Raw genomic sequence first — 24,389 nt, forward strand, 5'->3', positions numbered from 1 at the left:
TGGTGAAGCCCTTTATACCCGTTGGTCAACAGCTCCACCTCTGACTTGCTCTGCTTGCGAGAGCACTGCTTAGGCTAAGAGTATGGGGGATGAGAGGATGGTACAGCACAGGAGGCAGCTGCGTGCCAAGGTGGGCAAGAAGGCAGCCCGATCTTCAACCCACACATTTCACTTGTTTGCTTGGCCTGCCATCAGTACTCCCGCCCCCTTTTTCTGCCGTCGCCAAAGGAAATGGCTTCGGCAGCCATTATAGGGGCATGTTATCAAGCCAGGCGATAAAATTATTGCCGCTTTAGCGGCAGAAATCTGCTGCTAAAACGGCGATAATGGGCTTGATAATATGCCCTTGAGAATTCCCATAGAAGCCCATGTTAAATGTGAAGGACATCTAACATGGGCTTCAATTGGAATTCCATAGAGCATATTATCAAGCCCATTATCGCCGTTTTAGCGGCAGGTTACTAGGCCTCTCCTGAAGGCAGCACCCCCTACGCTCTTGGGCTTCCAGACAGGCTGGAACAGGTGCCTTCATTTATGAAGTACTGGTCGCCTGTATGTCCTCTGTGTATTCCATTTCTTGAAGTCCACTTTTGACATACATTTCAGTGTTTTGAACGTTTCACAAGCCATCTTTTTAAAGTAGTATTTTTTTTTTGTATTGCAATACTTTATTAAATTTTCTCCAAATCGAACAAATAATGATCAATTATCACATATCTTCATGTAAACAGAAAGTGCCAAGGATACGAACAAAAAGCAGTAAAAACAACAAAAAAAGCCAAAACAATACAGTACAAGTAAAAATGATTACAAGTACCACATTTACATATTTAGATGATTGAAGGATACAGCAGAATGTAAATGTATTATTACAAGAGATAAAGAAGTTTATATAAACAAAGTAAAGGACATATGTCCAGGCCCATCAACAGAAAAGTGTACATTGTATAATCAGAATCACCGTTGACCTAGGAAAGGACACCATATATGATCAAAGTGATGTAAATCGCCATTTGATTTATAAATCATTCTTTGAAAGTTAAGCACATCACACATATCAGCAAGTCATGAGTGGAGCGTCGGAATCACATTGGTCGTCCAAAAACGTAAGATATTAGCTTTGGCTAGACTGAGAGCAGTGGAAAGCCACTTACAGGCAGGAGCGGATACAGGCGGCAAGGCTGAAGTATCGTGTAATAGTGTTCTACATCGCCAGCAAAGGAAATCAGGAATGAGTTTAGCTGAATGTATTTCGATCTGTATAATAGATTAAATGATGAACTAATTGAATATAGGCGATGTTGTTTCCTGACAAAATGGTGCCTGTGAAAGATCACTGGGGCTGGGGTAGAGACGAGTCAGTGCCCTGTACAGCATATGCTGCCTGAGAGCAAGGCTGTGCAGTTATTGTAACAGACTGCTCCAGACCCACCGGCCGTTCAGATGTATTTGCCTTTTGTGACAGCCCCATTTCCCTAAACTCCTTTGTCTGCATGTGTGTTCTGATTGGAGTTTGGCCACCGAGAAGTGCAACTGTCTTAAGTTCAGACGTGCGGACTCCTGGAATTAATGTCCCTTTTAGGCTGCAGGTAAAATAATAAAAACATAAAGTAGTGGCTGTCTTCAAAGGCAAATGTGCCCTAATGCCCTTGAAGGGAAAATGTTAATTCCAGGCCTGACTTTGTCAGTGCTGCACAGGGGCATTCCACCACCCATGGCGTCTAAATTAGGGCGGCTGGCTCAGCAGGTGCCTCAGTTAATAATACCACGCATATTCTGTAACTTCTGAAATATAGCAATGATGTAAGCCTCTTGACTCATTCAGTTACCAGGACACTGGCAAATCAAAAAGAGAATTCTGCCTGATTGGTTAGTTGCAGGAGGATCACCAGCCAATGAGATTGCCAGTAAAGCGATGATGTAAGTTCTTGAATTCATGCTCGGCTCCCTGTAACTGTAGAAAGGGTATATTGTAAATTCTTCAGCAAGACCTGCTTTATAAATATTCACATTGTAAGCCTCAAGCTATGGTGTAAACAGCTTGTGTGACCATCACAGAGGATGTAATCTTCTCTGGTTAAAAGTGTAAATCCGTATCATTGAGAAGTCAGGCCAGAGTACAGACTAGGCCCCTTAACGTAGAAGTTGTTGTACTCTGATGAGTAATATTCTTAACCAGTGACCAAGAATTGAGAAATAAGAAATGTGTGACACCTAGCTTGTGATTGGTGAGACAAATGTCACTGCTTACCTATTGCCTTTGTCCCTCAACAAGCATCAGTTCGCTTTATGTCATTCATATTATGTTTATCACCAAGTTCAGTACTAATGGCAGGTTCCTCAAAAGGATTTGAGGTTCTACGGTGATTTAAAACTATATACTACATATCACTAGCATGTTCTATCATCAGAGCATGTGTATGAGAAAACGTCACCAGTTGCCCGTTATAACTTGCTAAAAGTAGCACGTAACCAGTTCGTAATTTGAGCCAATGATTGCAGGTGGGGTCCACCGGCATTAATTTTTTAGGGACTGGCACTTATATTTGCCCATCAAAATTTGGTTTGATCACACATGGATACTTTTAGCAGGAGTGACCAAAGCAAGTACAGATGGCTCTAACCCGGCAGGGTCGTGTATCCGAATTTCAGTGATGAACAATGTCAGCGTACAGGTTAGAAATTAAGGGATAAAAGTACAAAGGTAATCGTTTGCGATTACCAAATAGCAAATGTTTGTGATTCACTATTTGGTAATCATAAACACCAATGTACAAATGTGTGTTTTACACATTTTGCAATTCCCAGTGGGTAGCAAATAGACCAACCTCAGGGATATTAAGTAGGTAGGTCTCGGGTTGTGACCCATTGGGAATTGCACAAATCACAGGGAAGGCGGCCTGCTGGAGTCAGCAGACACCATGTCTGTGATTGCTTTTTAATAATGCAATCTTTTCTTTTTAAATGCAGCCTTTTTTCCTAAAGGAAAACTAAATGATTTATTTAAAAAAATGAAAAGCTTTATTTTTATTTTTTAAGAGCAGGCAGTGGTCCATGGGCCCACTTGCCTGCTCTTAAACAACGTTTTGAGAAACATTGATAATGGGAAGGGGTCCTTTGGGGACCCCTTTCCATTTGTGAATGGGTTACCACTTTCTTGAAGTAGGTGGAAAAATGCAAATGTTTTGTGACTGTGTTTCATTTAAAAAAAAAAAAAATATTTAACATTTTTTTATTTTATCACAGCAACTTATCCAAAAACATACAGATATTATCTGAGACATATACACAATTCACAATACAATGTCCGATGGAAAAAAAACGAAAATCAACAAAGAGCATCTATAAAAAGAAACATTGTTAATGTATCATTAATCATCCTCATTTAAAAACCTGTCCAAAGAAAAAGCAAACGGGAGAAAGACCAAAATTATCCATTAAAGCTATAAGTACTGCTGGTTTTCCTTCCATCTATAAATTGGCCCCCAAATACGTTTGCCGAGCAATCTCTCCTTTTTCCCCTTTCTCTCATAAATCCCCTTCTCGAGATTATATGTAGACAGTAACCTGGCAAGCCATTGCTGAAACGTTGGAGCTGCTTTATCCAGCCAAGCTTATCTGCCCATTTCTTTTCATACTTTTCCAGATCATCATATTTGAGTAGAGAGAGTTCATCATACATCCTCCGGATAGTACACTCTTCACCTCCTCTAATAACATCTATAATCTTATTTCCACCAAATCCACAGAGCCCCCCCTTTTTTCCCCACTAATAAAACTACGAATTTGAAGATACTTAAAGAAATATCTTTTACTAATAACATAACTATTTTGTATGTCTACAAACTGCCGGATTCCATTGGGGCCCCATTAAGTCTCCCAGTCTCCGGATCCCACACACTTCCCATTCCGCCATTATGGCGTCTGAAACAATTTCCCCAGGAAAGGTAGGGTTTCCAAAGAGTTGAGTATAGGCATTTAATCTACCAAGACCAACTTTTTTACGAAATGCTGTCCAGATCGTATATGCAGCCATCAAGGTCATACATCTAGTTATTTTAAAAGAACTGGGCTCGGTAAACTTCAAAAAACAGTTCTCAGCATCCTTTCCAACCAAAATTGTTTACATTTCGATTGATTCAGACTTGACCCTGGAATCAGTCACATCTCCCCTAATTAGCCCGCTCACGTACTGAAAGGCCGGCGCCCAGAGATATATTTCAAAATCAGGAACGGCCCATCCTCCTCTTTCCCTTGACAAGGACATAAATTGCAGTGCCCTCCTAGTTTTCCCATGTGCCCAGATAAACCTATTAACCATATGCTCCAGTGCAGTAAACCATTTTTTCTCAAATTCAAGCGGTATGGCCCTGAAAAGATATAACATTTTTGGCAGAAAAACCATTTTCACCACATTGCACCGCCCTACTAGTGACAGATGAAGGTTGTGCACTCTATCAACATCCTTTTTCGCATTGACAATTATTGGCTCAATGTTTCTTTCTACAGTCTTCCCCAGATCTGCTGATATGTTTATCCCCAGATAGACAGCTGAATCAGTTACCTGTATATCATCAAACACAGCCCCCATATTCTTGACTATCTGTGTCTTAGACCTATTTAAAGCGTACCCTGATATGAGGCCAAATGCTTGAGCTTCTGTCTCAATTACAGCTAGAGCATCTTCCGGTTTTGGAGTAACCAATGCGATGTCGTCTGAGTATGCCAGGGTTTTATATTCTATCCCATGATATCTCATAGGGATAATGCCTCCTTTTGCCTTTAGCTTTCGAATCAGAGGGTCTATGTATATCGCCAAAAGCAGTGGTGAACACGGGCAACCCTGCAGTGTATCGTGCTCGATTGCTAGAGGTGCTGTATATCCCCCGTTCACTCTAAGTCGGGCTGTTGGATCTTTATATAAGGCCTGAATTGTTCTGACATATCTCCCCCCCCCCCCCCCCGATACCAAAGCGCTTCATAACTGCCCATAGATAGTGCCAGGAGACCCGGTCAAATGCCCTTTCAGAATCCATTAGCATGACCGCCATAGGATTCCCTGAGACTTCAGCAGCGTCAAAGAGGGTTATAACCTTGCGAACATGTTGCGTTGTTCCTCTCCCTGGAATAAAACCACGCTGAGTGGGATTGACCATCTTCCCAATTATATTGCTTAACCTGATCGCCAGGGCCTTAGAAAAGATTTTAGCGTCACAGTTCATTTCAGTCGTAAAACATTCCTACATACCACTGCTATTTAGTATTAGGAAGGGACACCCTAAACACGCCCCTTCCAAATACCGAATTGCAAACCCAATTTGCAATTCAGTAATAGGTTTCATAATCACGATCAGGGCTTTTTAAAAGCCTTTTTGCATTCGCAAACAGGCCAATCGTGCAAATCTGCCTGTTTGTGCCCACAAAACCTCTTTATACATGTGGCCCTTAAGTAAGCACTTTCATATTTCTATTTTATAATGTAGCGAATGTGAAGCAGCTGAGATGGGCTTGTAAAAAAGAAGACATGCTGATCATTCTGCTGGTGGGGTTGATTTGCCAGAGAGTTGCGCGCAGTATGTCAGTCAAGAAAGAGCATTTCAGGGGCCAAAACAAGCATAGTGGGGGCGCTGGGCAGGCTGGTAGATGCAGGAGCTCTTGGGCTTGCCATAGGTTTAAGAGTAGCACGCTTCGGCCTTGCGTACACCCTCATTTGTTGAAGGAGCTGGCCTACTGTCCGGCATAAGGGCTACCCTGCATACAGAGGGGGGACTGAAGATGGAGTCAGGGAGTTATTAAAGGGATATCATGAGGAAAAATGGCAATAAAAAATGAGAAATAATGAAAACAATAAAGGGCCTTCTTGTGTCAACTTATAAAGTATTGGAGTCCTTGATAACTATGACGTGTGAATATCCAGTCACATGCCTTGACATTTACTGTAAACCTATGCATAAATCCATTCTCTACCTTTTTTTACTTCAGTTTTCATAAAACTATCCCTTCTTGTCATACTTTTACTCATCATAATACTTCTTAATGTGGTACTTCTCACCTCATAAGGACTGGGCATGGAAACAGGTATGTAGAAGTAATGTGTGTAGCTAATTTCAGAAGTACTTGTTGGGTTATTTTTAAGTGAGTTCCTGGGTGCAGTGTGCCGTGAGTAATAAAAGAGTTGTTCATTTGGATACAAATCTGTTCACCCAGAAGAAATGTGACCTATTTATGTTCCATATTAAACACTTAGGGCCCAATTTCGATGTCCGACATCGATTCGGTACCCAACACAGCAATTAGGTGTTACACGTCGAGCCGCCTGCGTAGTCACATGGGCGCAGGGGAGAAATGAGTACGAGTGTTAGGGAGCATACACTTTTTAGACACTCCCTTACCGAGTGCCGGTTGGTGGAGTTTACTCCCGTTCCCTCCTTAAATAGCCCTTCTAACCGAGAACCTGGTGCTTGGCTTTCGGTTTCCTGTATCCAGACGCCACGCCCCTCCTGACGAGTTCCTGTTTCGTGAGTCCCCTAAACCTTGACGCCCATAGTTATCAGGCTCCCGCTCGCTGCCCCCAAGTACCCGTCCCCACATGAGTGAGTCAGAGTCACAGAGAGAATTCCCCCGCTCCCCGCTCCATGACGAGTGTTAATTCGCGGCCGCGGGTTAAAGTCAAAGAGAGACGCGGCCGCGTCTGAAAAGCTACTTAGTTTCCGATTTCCTTTTCCCCCCTGACATGGTGGCGCCAACTCTTGAATACACGCCGTCAGCAGATGCTGGCGTGAATGCGGATATATTGTATCTTGTTTCCGCGTAAGCATTTCACCGACGCTAGGTGTGTACTTGTGTAGAATTTTATGTTGTACACGCGATGCGCGTTTGAAATTATTTGAGGATCCTCACCTGAATTTCTTTCGCACTGGAAGTGCGTGTTTAATGCCACATTTTGGGAAACTTATTATTTAGATAGTAGCAGTAGCAACGAGCAGGGCTTCTAGCTGCTGTTGGAGACAGGTGTTCTCTATCAGTGTGTGGGCCCCATTTACTCCACAGCACAGCTGACTTGAGAGGTCTGTTAATATGTCGCTTTGAGAATCCCCATTGAGCTCTATTAGCAGAGCCCCAGTGATACTCCTTCCTTGACTGTCACCTACTAGGCGCCAACCCCCACTGCGCTGCCCTATCTGTTCCTGACTACTTCTTGCCCTGCTGAGACACCCATCCAATTTGCCTGCCCTGCTGAGTCAATTCTACATTCCTTCTTGACTACAGAGATGTCCAGCGGGTAAGAAGGGAGTGGGTGTCATCGCTAACAGAAGCACCAAAGTGTATGATATGTTTTTCTGGTTCTAGGGAGAAGAGGCCTTTTCCTACTATTTCCCTTATTATCTCTTCTATAGGTTATCCTCTTCCTTGGCCATTCTGAGGAAATCTGCTGGGGGATCTAAAGTATATTCTGCCAAGGTTTGGGTTCCCCACATCTCTCAGGGGCTGTCTACTGGTAGAGTGTATTGTACTCACGCTTCCGTGAACAGGCCTTGAGAGTGTGGGGATATTCTCGTCGCTCCTGTGGATTGGGTCTACTCGCTCACAAAGGTGGGTCTATTCGGCAACATTAGGTATTCTTTACAATGGGAGCATGCATTCTGACCGGAATGCATGCTCCCATTGTAAAGAGAAGAGGTGCAGTTCATCCCTACACCCTGTGGCAGGCACCGCTTGGTGCCCCCTTGGCCTCCTACCGGAGGCCGTGTACCCATTAAGCCCTGCTAGGGGGCCCCCAAAGTAACTCCCGACAGCATTTCTGTGTCGGAAAGGCCAACACAGAAAGGCTGTTGGAATCTGACATCGTAATCCCTCGGGCGGAAAGAGCCATCCTCGGGATTCTGGAGGCTTTCCGAATGACAGACGGGCTCTCTGAGCCCGTCTGAAGCCATTCGGAAATCCAGTTCGTATTCCTTTCTGATCCATTCCATCCAAATGGGTCAGTCGGAAATGAATCAGAACAGCTGATTACGATGCCTTAGAAATGGCGCCGTTTACTATGGCATTGTAATCAGCCACTTAGATGTGAAATAGAAACTTCCTACTGTGCAGAGGTGAACCTCAGTATCTCATCTCATACCAGGAGTTAAGACGGAGAGACGGTGTGGCAGCCCCAGAGGTCATGTAGACCTGTTAAACGGTTGTATTGTCCAGTGACATCCATAGTTGATAAGGTGGCTACTGTTGGGTAGAAAGGAGCTCACCACTATAAGCCTGGGTTAAGGAATCTGTCAAGAATGTCTTGGTTTTCTGTACTCATTCTCCCACCAACCCAGGAGAAGGAAAGAGTTTTTTCAAAGCAAGTCAAGAGACTCATCTGTCCCAGTGGGCTCTTACTAGCGCAGGTGTCTCCAAACCTTTCTGTAATAAGAGCTACTTGTGTTCAATGAAAATTCACCTCAGCTACTAATATTATTAGAGCTGTAACAGTAACCACATCAGACAAGACTACAACTGTCAGTCATATGCAAAGATTACCAGCAGTGATCACTTCAGTGAATCACGTTCAGTTGCCAGCAGCATTGTAAAACTGCCATGTCAAGGGATAAAGGCTCTACATGGGCAATACATACCAGCCATTGGCCAATGCTCCTGTCACCAAGTTAATAATATGAGTAATAAATCTCCACAACACAGTTTGATTTTTCTCACCCAAATATCAGCTTTAAATAGATTTTGGAAATGCAACCATTGTTCTCCACACATCAGCCTATAGGTTTTGAGATTACATACACTTTTGTTTAAAATTCATGCTTTTCAATTTTGCTATGCATATATTAATTCAACCAAGCACAAGCTTCTCATTTACTAGACTGGGCTGCACACCGGAGAGCTTGTTGCAGGTAGCTGGAGCTACTCACTGGAGAAGCCTGTACTAGCTATAGAGTCTCAGATGGTTGGTGAGGAGGGCAGTCGGGAGGTACAGCAAGGTTCAGGGACGGAGCATTCAGAGGAAGGCAGAGAACAGAACCTGCAAAGAGAGAGTCCATGTGTGTGCCATGGTTCTGCCATGGAGTGCTGGACTACAGTTTGTTTTAGGAGGGCGGGGGCAAAGGAAACTAGAGCCAGTCACAGGTAGAGGCGGGAAGCAGGATAGGGCCAAACTTCCATCTGGTAAACTGGTGCAGTGGGTTAAAAAAGGAGGGACCACCTTTGTAAATAAACTGTATTTTCCCCCGTCAGAAGGACGCAGACTGGCTAACTTCACCTCTCGTGACGCACTAAATTCTCCTTTCCAGGCAAGTGAATGGGAAAATAGAAGAGGCAGGTAAAGGGAACAGGGAGGTAGGTAAAGGAAAAACAGAGGCAGGTAGAGGGGAAAGACAGGCATGTAGAAGGGAAAGAGAGGCAGGCAAAGGAAAAACAGAGGCAGGTAGAGGGGAAAGAGAGGCAGGAAGAGGAGAAAGAGGGGCAGGGAAAGGGAACAGTCAGGCAGGTAGAGGGGAAAGAGAGGCAGGTAAAGGGAACAGTGAGGCAGGTGAAGGGGACAGAGATTCAGATAAACTGGAAAAAGAGGCAGGTAAAGGGATCACAGAGGCAGGTAAAGGAAACAGAGAAACAGGTAAAGGGAACAGAGGCTGGTAAAGGGAAGAGAGGCAGGTAAAGGGAAAAGAGAGGCAGGTAAAGAAACAGAGATGCAAGTAAAGGGGAGAAGGAGGAAGGTAAAATGGTTTAGAGAAGCAAGTAAAGGGAACAGAGAGGCAGGTAAAGCGAAAAGAGAGGCAGGTAAAGGAAAAGGAGAGGCAGGTAAAGGGAAAAGAGAAGCAGGTAAAGAGAACAGAGAGGCAGGTAAAGGGAACAGAGGCAGGTAAATGTAACAGAGAGGCAGGTAAAGGGAAGAGAGAGTCAGGTAAAGAGTACAGAGGCTGGTAAAGGGAACAGAGGAAGGTAAAGGGAACAAAGAGGCAGGTAAAGGGAACAGAGAGACAAGTAAAGGAAAAAGAGAGGCAGGTAAAGGGAACAGAGAGAGGCAGGTAAATGGAACAGAGAGGCAGGTAAAGGGAAGAAAGAGTCAGGTGAAGGGTACATAGGCTGCTAAAGGGAACAGAGGAAGCTAAAGGGAACAAAGAGGCAGGTAAAGGGAAGAGAGAGGTGGGTAAAGAGAACAGAGAGGCAGATAATGAGAACAAAGAGGCAGGTAAAAGGAACAGAGGGAGGCAGGTAAAGGGAACAAAGAGAGGCAGGTAAAGGGAAAGGAGAGGCACATAAAGGGAACAGAGAGAGGCAGGTAAAGGGAATGGAGAGGCAGGTAAAGGGAATGGAGAGACAGGTAAAGGGAATGGAGAGGCAGGTAAAGGGAACAGAGAGACAGTTTAAGGGTGTTCCCCTTACAGGTACTGGTAAAGAGAACAGAGACATGTAAAGAGAACAGAGAGGCAGGTAAACGGAACAGGGAGGCAGGACAAGGGAACAGAGAGGCAGGCAAAAGGAACAGGGGGGCAGGTAAAGAAGAAAGAGATTCAGATAAAGGAAAAAGAGAGAACGGTAATGGGAAAAGGAGGCAGGTAAGGGAAACAGAGAGGCAGGTAAAGGGAAAAGAGGGGCAGGTAAAGGGAACAGGAAGGTAGGTGAAGGAACAGGGAGGCAGGTAAAAGGGAAAGAGATTCAGAAAAAGGGGAAAGACAGGCAGGTAATGGGGAAAGAGAAGCAGGTAAAGAGAACAGGGAGAGGCAGGTAAAGGGAACAAAGAGGTAGGTTAAGGGAAGAGAGAGAGGCAGATAAATAGAACAGAGAGGCAGGTAAAGGGAAACAAGAGACACGTGAAGGGAACAGAGAGAGGCAGGTAAAAGAAACAGATAGGCAGGTAAAGGGAACAGAGAGGCGGGTGAAGAGATCCGATAGGCATGTAAGGGGAACAGAGAGGCAGGTAAAGGGAACAGAGAGGCAGGTCAGTTGAACAGAGAGGCAGGTAAAAGGAACAGGGAGAGGCAGCTAAAGGGAAAAGAGAGGCGGGTAAAGGGGACAGAGAGAGGAAGGTAAAGGGAACAGAGAGGCAGGTAAAGGGAACAGAGAGGCAGATAAAGGGAACAGAGAAGCAGATAAAAGGAAAAGAGGGGCAGGTTAAGGGAACAGTGAGGCAGGTAACGGGAACAGAGAGGCAGATAAAGGGAACAGAGGCAGGTAAAGGGAAAAGAGAGGCAGGTAAAGGGAACAGAGAGAGGCAGGTACATGGAACAGAGAGAGGCAGATAAAGGGAATAAAGAGGTAGTTTAAGGGAAGAGAGTGAGGCAGATAAATAGAACAAAGAGCCAGGTAAAGGGAACAGAGAGGCAGGTAAAGGGAACAGAGAGGCAGGTAACAGGAACAGAGAGGCAGATAAAGGGAACAGAGGCAGGTAAAGGGAAAAGAGAGGCAGGTAAAGGAAACAGAGAGAGGCAGGTACATGGAACAGAGAGAGGCAGATAAAGGAAACAAAGAGGTAGGTTAAGGGAAGAGAGTGAGGCAGATAAATTGAACAGAGAGGCAGGTAAAGGGAAACAAGAGACACGTGAAGGGAACAGAGAGAGTCGGGTAAAAGGAACAGATAGGCAGGTAAAGGGAAGAGAGAGGAGGGTGAAGGGATCTGAGAGGCATGTAAGGGGAACAGAGAGGCAGGTAAAGGGAACAGAGAGAGGCAGGTACATGGAACAGAGAGAGGCAGATAAAGGGAACAAAGAGCCAGGTTAAGGGAACAGAGAGGCAGGTAAAGGGAACAGAGAGGCAGGTCAGTTGAACAGAGAGGCAGGTAAAAGGAACAGGGAGAGGTAGCTAAAGGGAAAAGAGAGGCAGGTAAAGGGGACAGAGATAAAGGAAGGTAAAGGGAACAGAGAGGCAGGTAAAGGGAACAGAGAGGCAGTTAAAGGGAAAAGAGGAGCAGGTAACGGGAACAGAGAGGCAGATAAAGGGAACAGAGGCAGGTAAAGGGAAAAGAGAGGCAGGTAAAGGGAACAGAGAGAGGCAGGTACATGGAACAGAGAGAGGCAGATAAAGGGAACAAAGAGCCAGGTTAAGGGAACAGAGAGGCAGGTAAAGGGAAAAGAGAGACACGTGAAGGGAACAGAGAGAGGCAGGTAAAAGGAACACATAGGCAGGTAAAAGAAACAGGGAGAGGCAGGTAAAGGGATCCGAGAGGCATGTAAGGGGAACAAAGAGGCAGGTAAAAGGAACAGAGAGGCAGGTCAGTTGAACAGAGAGGCAGGTAAAAGGAACAGAGAGGCAGGTCAGTTGAACAGAGAGGCAGGTAAAAGGAACAGGGAGAGGCAGCTAAAGGGAAAAGAGAGGCAGGTAAAGGGAACAGAGAGAGGAAGGTAACCGGAACAGAGAGAGGAAGATAATGGGAACAGAGAGGCAGATAATGGGAACAGAGAGGCAGGTAAAAGGAACAGTGAGAGGCAGCTAAAGGGAACAGAGAGGCAGATACAGGGAACAGAGAGGCAGGAGACGGGAACAGAGAGGCAGATAAAGTGAACAGAGGCAGGTAAAGGGAAAAGAGAGGCAGGTAAAGGAAACAGAGAGAGGCAGGTAAAGGGAACAGAGGCAGGTAACGGGAACAGAGAGGCAGGTAAAGGGAACAGAGAGGCAGATAAAGGGAACGGAGAAGATAAAGGGACCAGAGAGGCAGATAAAGGGAACAGAGAGGCAGGTAAAGGGAAAAGAGAAGCAGGTAAAGGGAAAAGAGAGGCAGGTAAAGAAAATAGAGAGGCATGTGAAGGGAACAGAGAGAGGCAGGTAAAGGGAACAGAGAGGCAGGTAAAGGGAACAGAGAGGCAGATAAAGTGAACAGAGGCAGGTAAAGGGAAAAGAGAGGCAGGTAAAGGAAACAGAGAGAGGCAGGTAAAGGGAACAGAGGCAGGTAACGGGAACAGAGAGGCAGGTAAAGGGAACAGAGAGGCAGATAAAGGGAACGGAGAAGATAAAGGGACCAGAGAGGCAGATAAAGGGAACAGAGAGGCAGGTAAAGGGAAAAGAGAAGCAGGTAAAGGGAAAAGAGAGGCAGGTAAAGAAAATAGAGAGGCATGTGAAGGGAACAGAGAGAGGCAGGTAAAGGGAACAGAGAGGCAGGTAAAGGGAACAGAGAGAGGCAGGTAAAGGGAACAGAGACGCAGGTGAAGGGAACAGAGACGCAGGTAAAAGGATCAGTGAGAGGCAGGTACATGAATCAGTGAGAGGCAGATAAAGGGAACAGAGAGGACGACTAACGGGACCTCTCCTGGCCCCCTACAACCTCCTACGTGGGATCCTTCAACCGGACAACACCCCAGCTTGGGAGAGGCGCAGGACTAAGCACCGGAAACCAGGGTATAGTTTGAACCTCCAGAGGCATAGACTCTTCCCTGGTCGTGGAAAGTGCCCTAGTGAGGCGTTAGGGAAAGGAAGGGAACAATGACTCGTTAATGTGTCAAGTATGAAGAACTTCACTTGGGGCCCATGGGGAAAGACTGAAAGAATGAACCGTCGTTGAAATCATACGCGGATCTTATATTTCAGAAAGGGATTAAAAAACACGTTTTTCCGTTCACAAGGTTGTGGGTCCGTTGTAGTGAATGCATCACACCTACAGTACGTCTGCCATAAGGTGCAATATGGGCGAACATAGAGCGGCAGAAAGGTGCAAATCTTGGGAAAAAGTGGGAACTGCAAAAATGCTAATTTAATGAATGAAACGATAATAGTAATAGACAATCATCTTGGAACCCATATTCCTAAATGTATTGTAGGGTGCGTCTGTTTTGAGCCACATTTAGGCATTGTTTTAAAAGCTAATTGAAAGGAATTACATCATCCCTGTGACTTGAGGCTTCACCCCCAGTGAATCGAACGAGAGTGCTACACACACACAACGCCATCCAGGTGTCCTGGAGACATTTAGAGCACACTTGTAATGGTGTGCTGCTGTTTATCACATGAAACTGAATTCAGTAAGGACTTTATATTAACTAGTTTTATAGCGCACGTCTAATGCATCTTCTGAAGCTTCTGAGCAGTGTAAGAAACGTCCTGTGATGGTACTATAGGGTCTCTTACATGTTCACCTGTCCCATATTCTCTGTTTCTTCGTATCTACGCTCTTTCTTTGCGGAAATACGAGAGTGATTCTCAAATACACAAGTAAAAAAATCCTGCAGAAGCAAGTACTCATCAAAGAAGAAAAGCACACACTCCACAAAGCAAACTGCAGTCTCCTAGAAAAAGTCTCGAAGATAATCTTGAAGAATAGACCATCAAATCTGACAGGCTGGACCGAACTAGTCTGAGAAGGAAGCATTTTAGTTGTGCTATTACATTGTCTTCTGATGGGGTGAAAAAAGATGATATTTGATATCTCTATATGAATGCGTGCCACCCAATGACGCTCTTACAGTGGTTTCAGGCATAACACAGAGATTTCCTTTGCTTCAGTCTATTGCTTTTTGGATACGTTATGGTTGTTATTACACTTAAGTCAGATTTCTCGTGGCTTTCTAGACATGGCAGCCAACCAAAAAAAGAAACTAATTGAGATGCAGTGAGCTGTCCTTCCTTCTATCAAACTTCTGTTGGGTGGACTGGGAGGTGCCAAGGACCCTTGTCGCTGGGCGGCATCACCGCCGTGCCAGTCAAGGGAGTTTCTGGTGTAAGCGATACAGTTACCGGATAATCTGTAAAGATTATCATTCCATTAAAACCCAATGAGGTCAGGGACCTAGTAATGCTGGTCCCCTGTCAGCCCACACAGGGACTTTTTTTCATTTCATGAGTTAACGCAAGCCTTCACACGTGTTCTCTCGGCATCCTGCGACAAAATGTTTCCAGATCAAAAGTGTCATCTGAATAAAACATAATAGAAAATAGAATGATGACAGAATGTGCCTCTGGTTCAAATAACAAGCGCGTGGCTCACACTGGAACCAAATCCACCAGTGCGAGTGTGAGGGCGGAATATTCAATTTTTTTTGCACAGTTTAATGGGGCTAATATTATTAAAAAAGAGAATCTTTCAAAGCACTGTAAGTCTAAGCACTACATGGACATCACATTCCTATTGCTAATATCATTATTAAAAATTGAATCCATTTGGTCAAAGGAACCTCGGCTTCACTGCATCCACACTCTGGAACCTGGCCGTACGATATGATTTTACCACCGATACCCACACACATCAGCTTTTACCAGCAGGGTAAGACCCACACTGCACTCATGACAGTGGGATTTGAAAATGTGAATGACCCTTTGGAAAGGTTTGATGTGTATTCATTTCAAGGAGTACCATTGGGTGTCTTGTAAAATAGGTGCAGTCAGATTTATGAAGGCTCAACAATAACGACTATTATTTCAGCACTTCCTTAATTAGGAGAAAATGCAGATAACAAGCATTGCCAATGCCAATTGGTCTTGCTTATGTGTACGTTCAGTCACTAGTGAGATCAGGCACTTAATAGGACATCATACATGCGCTATGTCACTCAATCGTGCACTCAAGTTTATTTATCCACCCACTAACTCATTCTTGCATTCACCGCTGACATATCCATGATAACACGCACACACAGACTCAACAAGCATAGGAAAGATGTATTCAAAGTAAAAAAATCCGCTGCCTAAAGGTAGCAGGCATATGCTTGCAAAAAATTATAAAATTATACTTAGCAGTGGGCCACCACCTTGCACATGTATTGTCTACAGCGTATCACTGTTTTCAAAGTCCAAAGTGGTGGCCAGGCTTAGAAGTAACATGTTGATCATTGTCGATTGGTAAAACAATAAAAAACTATGCAAATACCATTCCAAAATGGTCGCTCAAAAACCACAGCAGTGGGGCCATCGTGGAAAGTGTATCATTGTTGTACCCATTCCAGTTGGCTGACAATACTTCAAAATGTGGTAGCCATCTTAAAATGGGAAAACAACACTACTCTATGGACAGAAATATTCCAAGATGGCTGCCTGGGTTAGAAGCAGTGGGCATGTGGGAAACAAAGAGATTTAGCAAAGGATAAAACCAAACACCCACCTTGGGCAAGCAAACGAATTACTTCAGAGCGATTCACCAAAGGAAAGAAACTAACTTGCAGTCTTCTATACAGTGTAGCATTTATTCTGAGAAAATTGAAAGATATACCAGGCGATGAAACATTTGTATGTGATTAATCAAACTATAAGAAGTGCGCTCATCACATTTGAAAACCCTGCAAATTTACAAGCAGCACACAATCATTACAAGTCTTTGACATCTACTCAAGCTCATTATTCCAAGATGTGCATTATTGACTGTGGCGTTGGTACACCCCTACCACAAAAGCTGCTCCTTACAGACATGCTGCTGGTAATGTTCCATAAAGAGCACAGCAGAAAGTATGAGATGTTTTGCTGTCCCTTTAAATATTTAGTGCTCTTTCTGTGAAGAACAGATATTGTACTCTTAGAAGTACAGCAGCCCCACTGATTAGTACCAAAAGAGTGTCACGAGAAGTTCACAAGTCCTTCTACTTAGTATCAAGAAAATGTCACAAGAACTTCACAAGTCCTACAGCTTAGTATCAAAAGAGTGTCATGAGACGTTCACAAGTCCTACTGCTTAGTATCAAAAGAGTGACACGAGAAGCTCACAAGTCCTACTGCTTAGTGTTCAAAGAATGTCACGAGAAGTTCGCTTTTCGTACTGCTTAATATCAAAAGAGTGTCATGAGAAGTTCACAAGTCCTACTGCTTAGTACCAAAATAGTGTAGCGAGAATTTCACAAGTCCTACTGCTTGGTTTCAAAAGAGTGTTGCGAGAAGTTCACAAATCCTACTGCTTAGTACAAAAAGAGTGTTGCGAGGAGTTCACCAGTCCTACTGCTTAATACCAAAAGAGTGTTGCAAAAAGTTCACAAGTCCTACTGCTTAGTATCAAAAGAGTGTCATGAGAAGTTCACAGGTACTACTGCTTAGTATCAAAAGAGTGTCACGAGATGTTCACAGGTCCTACTGCTTAGTATCAAAAGAGTGTCGTGAGAAGTTCACTAGTCCTACTGCTTAGTATCAAAAGAGTCGTGAGAAGTTCACAAGTCCTTCTGCTTAGTACCAAAAGAGTGTCACGAGAAGTTCACAAGTCCTACTGCTTAGTATCAAAAGAGTGTCACGAGAAGTTCACAAGTCCTACTGCTTAGTATAGTACCAAAAGAGTGTCACGAGACGTTCACAAGTCCTACTGCTTGGAACCAAAAGAGTGTCACGAGACGTTCACAAGTCCTACTGCTTGGAACCAAAAGAGTGTAATGAGACGTTCACAAGTCCTACTGCTTAGAGCCACTGCAGTTCCATGACAAGAACACCAATCCAACTATGTAGTGCTGGTACTTTCCCACCAGAAGTACAGCAGCCCTACTGTGTAGTACTGGTACTGTCCAGTTACAAGTGACCAACCCACTGTAATGCTGGTAATGCCTGTTTAGAAGTACAGCACTCCCGCTGTGTACTTATAGTACCGTCCCATAGGAAGAACACCAACCCGCTGCATACTGGTGGTACTGTTACACTAGAAGTACAAAAACCACACTACGTAGCATCAGTACAGTCCCATTAGAGGTACAGCAACCCAACAGCGTATTGCCCATACTGTTCTATTAGCAGTACACCTACCCCATGATGTAGTGCTGGTATTGGGCCATTAGAAGTACACTAACTGTACTTCATTGTGCCAGTACTGTCCCATTAGAAGTACGCCAACTCTACTGCATAGTGCTGGTACTGGCCTATTCGGAATGCACCAATCCCACAGTATAGTGCATGTACTGTCCCATTAGAAGTACACTAACCCCAAGGCATAGTGCAGGTACTGTCCTGTTAGAAGTACACTAACACCATGGCACAGTGCGGGTACTATCCTGTTAGAAGCAGTGGCGTAACGAAACTTGAGGGGGCCCCCCTGCAGGGTGCTTGGAGGGGCCCCCTCCGGACTCAATCTGGAGCTCTCCGGTAGAAGTGCGGTGCTCAGGGGGCCTCCTGGAGGTTGGGGGTCCCCCCGCACTGCAAGGGCTGCGGGGGCCTGTGTTACGCCCCTGCTCCCAGCCTGCCACTGCAGACTGGAAAGACAGTTGTCTCACTGCAAGTTCAATTTTACCAGTACAACTAATAGCAAAGCCACCAGTATGTGTAAGTCTACTCCAAGGAAGGCCTATAGGGCCCTAGGGCCGGGAGCTTTATATTGCTAAGCAAGACACATAGGTTTATATATGGCTTAGCTGCAAAACCTCTAAAAGTTGTCATTTTGCTGAGGAAAGGTAGTAGCCCCTTTGGCTAACACAGGGTTACCTGCTGGCATCCCAGCCTGGTTAACTTCTGAATGGGATTACTGCTGGAACCAGCACCTTCTGGTTGGCTGAAGAGGTACCCCCAGCCAGGCAGAATCCACTGCTCCCGTCAAGGGCAGGTTATTACACAAACTGTACTACCCATGCTCACCCTCGGGTAGCTTGGCACTGAGCAGTCAGGATTATTACAGAGGCAATGTGTAAAGCAAAGGCATAGCACACCATCATGGTAAATACATGGCACGTCACAAAAGAGAGACATCACACCAAATATTGTTTTTAGTCAGCACACACATTAATCAGTGCAACATGAATATCATGAATTTATGGGCATAAATCACACTTGCCAATATTATTAGCAGTACTAGGCCCGATCGTGTTGATAGGATTTCAATTTATGCATGTAGGAGAGTAAGGTCTGCTTCACATGTTTACCCCCACTTTTTGCTGGTGTTTCACTGTTTTTCGACTTCAGTCTGGCTGGGACCCTGTTATTCAGGGCCCCAGCCTAGCTGCTTCCTCTCTAAATTGATTGCATGTACTTTAGGTACAGTTCAAGTTGGATCTGAGGTGCCCTTATAAGTCCCTAGTATATGGTATACTATGTACCCAGGGCATAGGTACCCCAGAGGCCTACCAGGGGCTGAAGCTTGTATTATGCCTCCCCTGGAAAGCCACCCAAAATGACACCACTGGTCTGCTACTGCAGCCTGGGTAAGGTGGTGCATGCACCCCTTGCTAAGATATAGGTTCACTATATCTCACCATATACTGAACATACAAACTTATGTCACCACTATGGCAGGCCTTAGCAATCCTGAAGGCTGGGTGCTTGGTTAAATGTGAGGGGGTGCCCAGGCATGAGCTGAACCCCTCTGCAGCCTTCAGAATCTCTTCTCCGGGGTTGTCAGTACTGCAGCCTGACCATATACTCACAAGTGCATTATAACCAAACGGTAAATGCTAACTTTGGACTGGCTGCACGGAAACATGTCGTGTTTGGTGTCAAACACCATGGAATCATACCCCCACACCAGTTACTGGTATGGGAGTATGATCCCACCCTTCTAGAGGGAGTGACATGACAGCCCTAATATACACGGTAGACACTTAACAGAGCCCTGGCATCACAAAATGGATGCTGCAGCCACAGACACAAGTCTGGCCTCCTACTGCTGACCGAAACTCCGGCAGGGGAGGCCTCGACAATAGGTTTCCTGTCACAGAGAGGTGTAACCACCTCCCAGACAGGATTATGTGTATTGGGGCTGGGTGAGAGCACTCTCTGAGTGCTTTGAAGTCCTGCACTGGGGCACATTTGGTGTCCCTGTGCACAGTCCAGCTCAAACCGGTTCAGGGGCTTCCAGCCCCTGCTCTGGTGCAAAACTGGACAAAGGAAATGGGTGTAGCCACCACTCTTTCCAAACCCTCCCATAGGTGGGTCCCCAGAGCTAGTCCAACCCCTTCCTAAGGTATAAGTAAGGAACGTCTGTAACCAGAATTTTAGATTACCCTGGACAAAACTCTGAAGCTGAATCCTGGACCCTTGACGCTCTGCTCAAGACCAGAGGACTGAAGAAATCTCCCTTGGGGTCAAGGAGTGACTCCCCTGCTTGGCTGGCACCAACGAAGCAATTTGCCGGTTTGCATTATCAAAGCTCCTGCCAGACTCCGAAGTATTTGCAGCCCAGGAAGAGGATTTCCAGACATCTCAGAGGCTGACTCGAGTACCCAGCAAAACTGAGACCCGCAGCCCTCATGAGTAGCGCGGAACCGGAACTCCTGGTCACCGTGCATTTCTTTAACTGCATTGACTTCTCGACATCTCTTGAAGTCGTGCTTGGGCTGACTTGTAGCCCCCACCTCGAGCACTGAATCCACCAAAGATTGTCGGCCTGGTCATTCCGAGTGACCCGTGGGCCGCCATTTTGTGTTTCGTCTCGAGGTCCCTTCGCGATCCCTGGTCCGATGACTGGTGGGTCCCTGAGGGGGTAACTTTGAATTTCCTTGGGCTTCCCTGGTTGCTTCAGACGTGCTCCAACTCCCTACCAAGTGGTGAGACCCACAGACTTTGCTGGTCTGCACCGAAGCATCTTTCTCGTTTCTGCGTGGGTTGCTGTTGCCTAGGCTTGTTGTGTCCAATCCGGGCACTGATGCTGCAGCACTCGACATCCTTTGTGGGACAGCTCGGATCCAGCTCCTGGTTGTCCTCGATGCCTCCTGGTCCTAGAGGCTGAAGAGTCAAGCTTCACCTCTTTCACCTGAAATCACCCGACATCGGTGGGCACCTGTCCATCGCCTTTCTGGTCACTGGCTAGTGACCCAGACTCTGTCCCCTCTGCTTTCAGGTTCTTCTCATCTTAGATCCAGGCTTGGATCTCGTCGGACACTTCGCATCTTCACGGCAGCAGCACTTCTTCGTCAGCTCCCATTGTAATGGACGACGCGACTGTTCTGCTTGGGTTTTCGGATCAGATAGAACCCGCTCATCAGAGCCTCACTAACCCAGCCAGAACGTTACCCTCTCCCTAGGGCCTATTTACAATAGTGCAACCACATATATCTACCACCTAAGGACAGGGAATTCCTACTATACATACCAAGACCTCTTATAATCGGCGGCCTCGCGATCCCATACGGATCCAGACCTCTCTGCCCAGACGGCAGTATCAGCACAAGTGGCGGCCTCGCGATCCCATACGAATCCAGACCTCTCTGCCCATACGACAGTATCACAAGTGGCGGCCTCGCGATCCCATACGAATCCAGACCTCTCTGCCCATACGACAGTATCACAAGTGGCGGCCTCGCGATCCCATACGAATCCAGACCTCTCTACCCAGACGGCAGTCTCAGCACAAGTGGCGGCCTCGCGATCCCATACGAATCCAGACCTCTCTGCCCATACGACAGTATCACAAGTGGCGGCCTCGCGATCCCATACGAATCCAGACCTCTCTACCCAGACGGCAGTCTCAGCACAATCGGCGGCCTCGCGATCCCATACGAATCCAGACCTCTCTGCCCATACGACAGTATCACAAGTGGCGGCCTCGCGATCCCATACGAATCCAGACCTCTCTACCCAGACGGCAGTCTCAGCACAATCGGCGGCCTCGCGATCCCATACGAATCCAGACCTCTCTGCCCATACGACAGTATCACAAGTGGCGGCCTCGCGATCCCATACGAATCCAGACCTCTCTACCCAGACGGCAGTCTTATACAACAGTTCATCCTATGATCACCATAACATACAAAAAGGGAATCAGTCTCACTATTCATCAGATCACACAAGGACTGCCAGTTCGAGCATAGCCTGTTCTCCGGTTCGAGGGGCTCCTCTTTCCCTTATTCAGTTATCACTTACCTGATCAGGGTTAACATCTGTTCATGTAGCCGCAGCTGACTAGAAGAATAGGCTACCCTCTCATACAAGAACACGCAGCACATGTTGGTTCACTACAAACTGGGTACTTTATTACTCATTACATACACAATCACATAACATTACATTATAACACATAACCTGCAAAGAAAAGTGAAAGATTAAGTTGTACACTCTAATAAGAAAGGGTCGACATCACCTTAGTAGTGTGTAGCCTGCACTCAGTGGTCATCTAGGTTCCCTTCTCGTCTGTGCCTCGGCTCGCCTGGAAGTCACACCTCCGCAGTCACGGATACATATCTGCACCACTATGCGCTGTTCTCTTCACCCTTCTCCGAGTCACTGGGACCTCTTCCTTATCGGCTACTCTCTCCTCTCTGGCTATTCTGCTAGGAGAGTATCTGTCTCTCGGTTCTTCTCCGCCTTCAAGATGGCGTCCGTCTTCCCTGGAATAAGTAGTAGCTTTACTGCTAACGGCTAGATGCCGCCTACGGACTGAACATGTAACTGCCTCAGACTTTCACTAATATAGAGGTGCGTTTCCTCATGGAAAATTCCGGCCCGTAACCTGCCGCCCACCAAATTCTTGTACCTCCCCGTACCAAGGACACGTTCCCAGCCGGCCGGCCTGATGTAGTCTTCGGCATGAAGAAAAATACAATCCTTCGATAAGGGCCGGCCTGAACCGGTTCTCTCCAAGCGAATAACACCTCATAACTAAAACATTACATTTGACCTAAAAGCATCCCAAGCTGCCGGAGCAGAAAGAAAGATGGAGTCTCTCCCGTTTGAGGCCTACCAGGCCTGAATTCAGCACGGCTCCATGAAATACCCTCACTACAGGACAGGTTATCCCTAATACTAACGAATCTATCCCCTAGGCTATGTGTGCAAGCCCTGATCTATGGGGAAGAGCACAGAATCATGTCGAAGTGCCTAGTAAATAGGCTCCATTCACTACTCTAACCCTTAGACTTGAATGATAAGAGACTGAAGTCACATTCAATCATTCCTTCTCACAAGAAGGCCGGGAAAATCGAGCAGAACATTTCACCCTTGACTTCAGTCTATTATACATTCATTAAACAGAACTAATATCTGTGGAAGAATAATATGAAACAAGACTAACTGATCTATGTCTAGTACCAGGTGTGCAGAATTGAAGTAGTGAAGGAATACACTGAATAAAGCAACAGATAGAAATCAAAATGCCGATAGTAACCAGAATACCTCCTAATATCTGACGTAACATATGCAAATCAGGTAACCAATTAAAGAGCCAGTCAAACCAGCCCTGGTCAATGTGTTTTCTAACTTCTTCTGTCAAGTCATGTAGTTTGTCAATGTGAGCTTGAATGGATTTTGTATGATCAGACAAGTTAAAACAACAAAGACCCTCAAAGTCAGAACAATCATGTCCATGTTTAAGCAAAAGATAATCGATGGCCGCTCTATTTTGCAAGATAGCTCTATGTTCACCCTGGGCGTCTAATAGCATGTCAGACAGGACTGTAGAAGTATGATTGATGGATTTTACCATCCAGCAGGCCATTTTCCCAATAGATTTGGCATTATAAACTGCCAAAGCAGGAACACCAACAATTGAAATAGCCAGGCTAAGGTATTCAGACTTGGAATATAAATGCAAAGATGAGTCACAATCCTCCTGTAACCTCACTGTATCTCGAATCACACGAGAGTTGGCATTCGGATGTGATGAAAACATCAACAAGCTCAGTCTAGTAATGGCACAAGGGCCTCCAGAAATATTTGCGGGGATATATGGCCAGGAAGTATTACCACATGAGAAAAGCCATCCGGCAGGTAGTAACATCGTGCGATAATGACTGGGGGTAACTACCAAACTCTTGCAAGTCATGTTATTCTGAACAGAAGTACATGTTTTCGGTGTCCTTTGAAGGCACAAAGATCGTTCATGAGCGGTAAATGAAGTGGCACCTTTCAATCTTAAACGCATACATTCAGAAATCGCACTAGGATCACAAGTAAGGAAAAAACACAAATCACCCTGTGTGATATTATAGGTAACTATTTGGGACTGGATGGGGGGTATCGGGTCTGACAGTACAGTACACAAGGGGCAATACTCATGGGCAGCAAAATCGCCCAGAAGAACATTGGGGCGAGCATTCGATATATTAAAAATATGAGTCAAAGTCTCCAATGAAGCAGGGACAGCAACTAAACAAGTCGCTAGAATGTCAGACACCGATCTCATCGGTGTCAAGCAGAAATGAGGGGCTTTAGTCACTTGTTTGGCTAATGTAATCCAAAAGTTCGACGACGAATCCCACACAGCGAAGGAACGCGACACTCGGGTTCTCAACTCAGCCCGGGTTGATGGGATCCCTCCTCTCTCGTCGTACCAGCCCAAAAGGAGTCCAACGCCGACACATCCTGCAGCAACAGTCCAAAGAATGATCTGAAAGAGAATCAAATACAGGCATTATTCATTCTCGTAAGTAACATTTGTCAGCCGGGACTGCTTCCCAGCTATCTTTCCCTGGTCTCATAACTAAAATGGTGTTGTCTTGACCGGTTGCAATGACTTCTGCTTGTTCAGGGGGATTCTTAGGCGACTGCACCCAAACTCTGGCCCCAGGATTATCTGTGGAGCCAAAACCTTTCTGGCCTCGTACAGTTAGCAACGTTGGGGCAGTGCCTTTTGTGATCTCACCACTGAAAAC

This window comes from Triturus cristatus, chromosome 11, assembly GCF_964204655.1.
Source record: "Triturus cristatus chromosome 11, aTriCri1.1, whole genome shotgun sequence".
Taxonomy (NCBI): domain Eukaryota; kingdom Metazoa; phylum Chordata; class Amphibia; order Caudata; family Salamandridae; genus Triturus; species Triturus cristatus.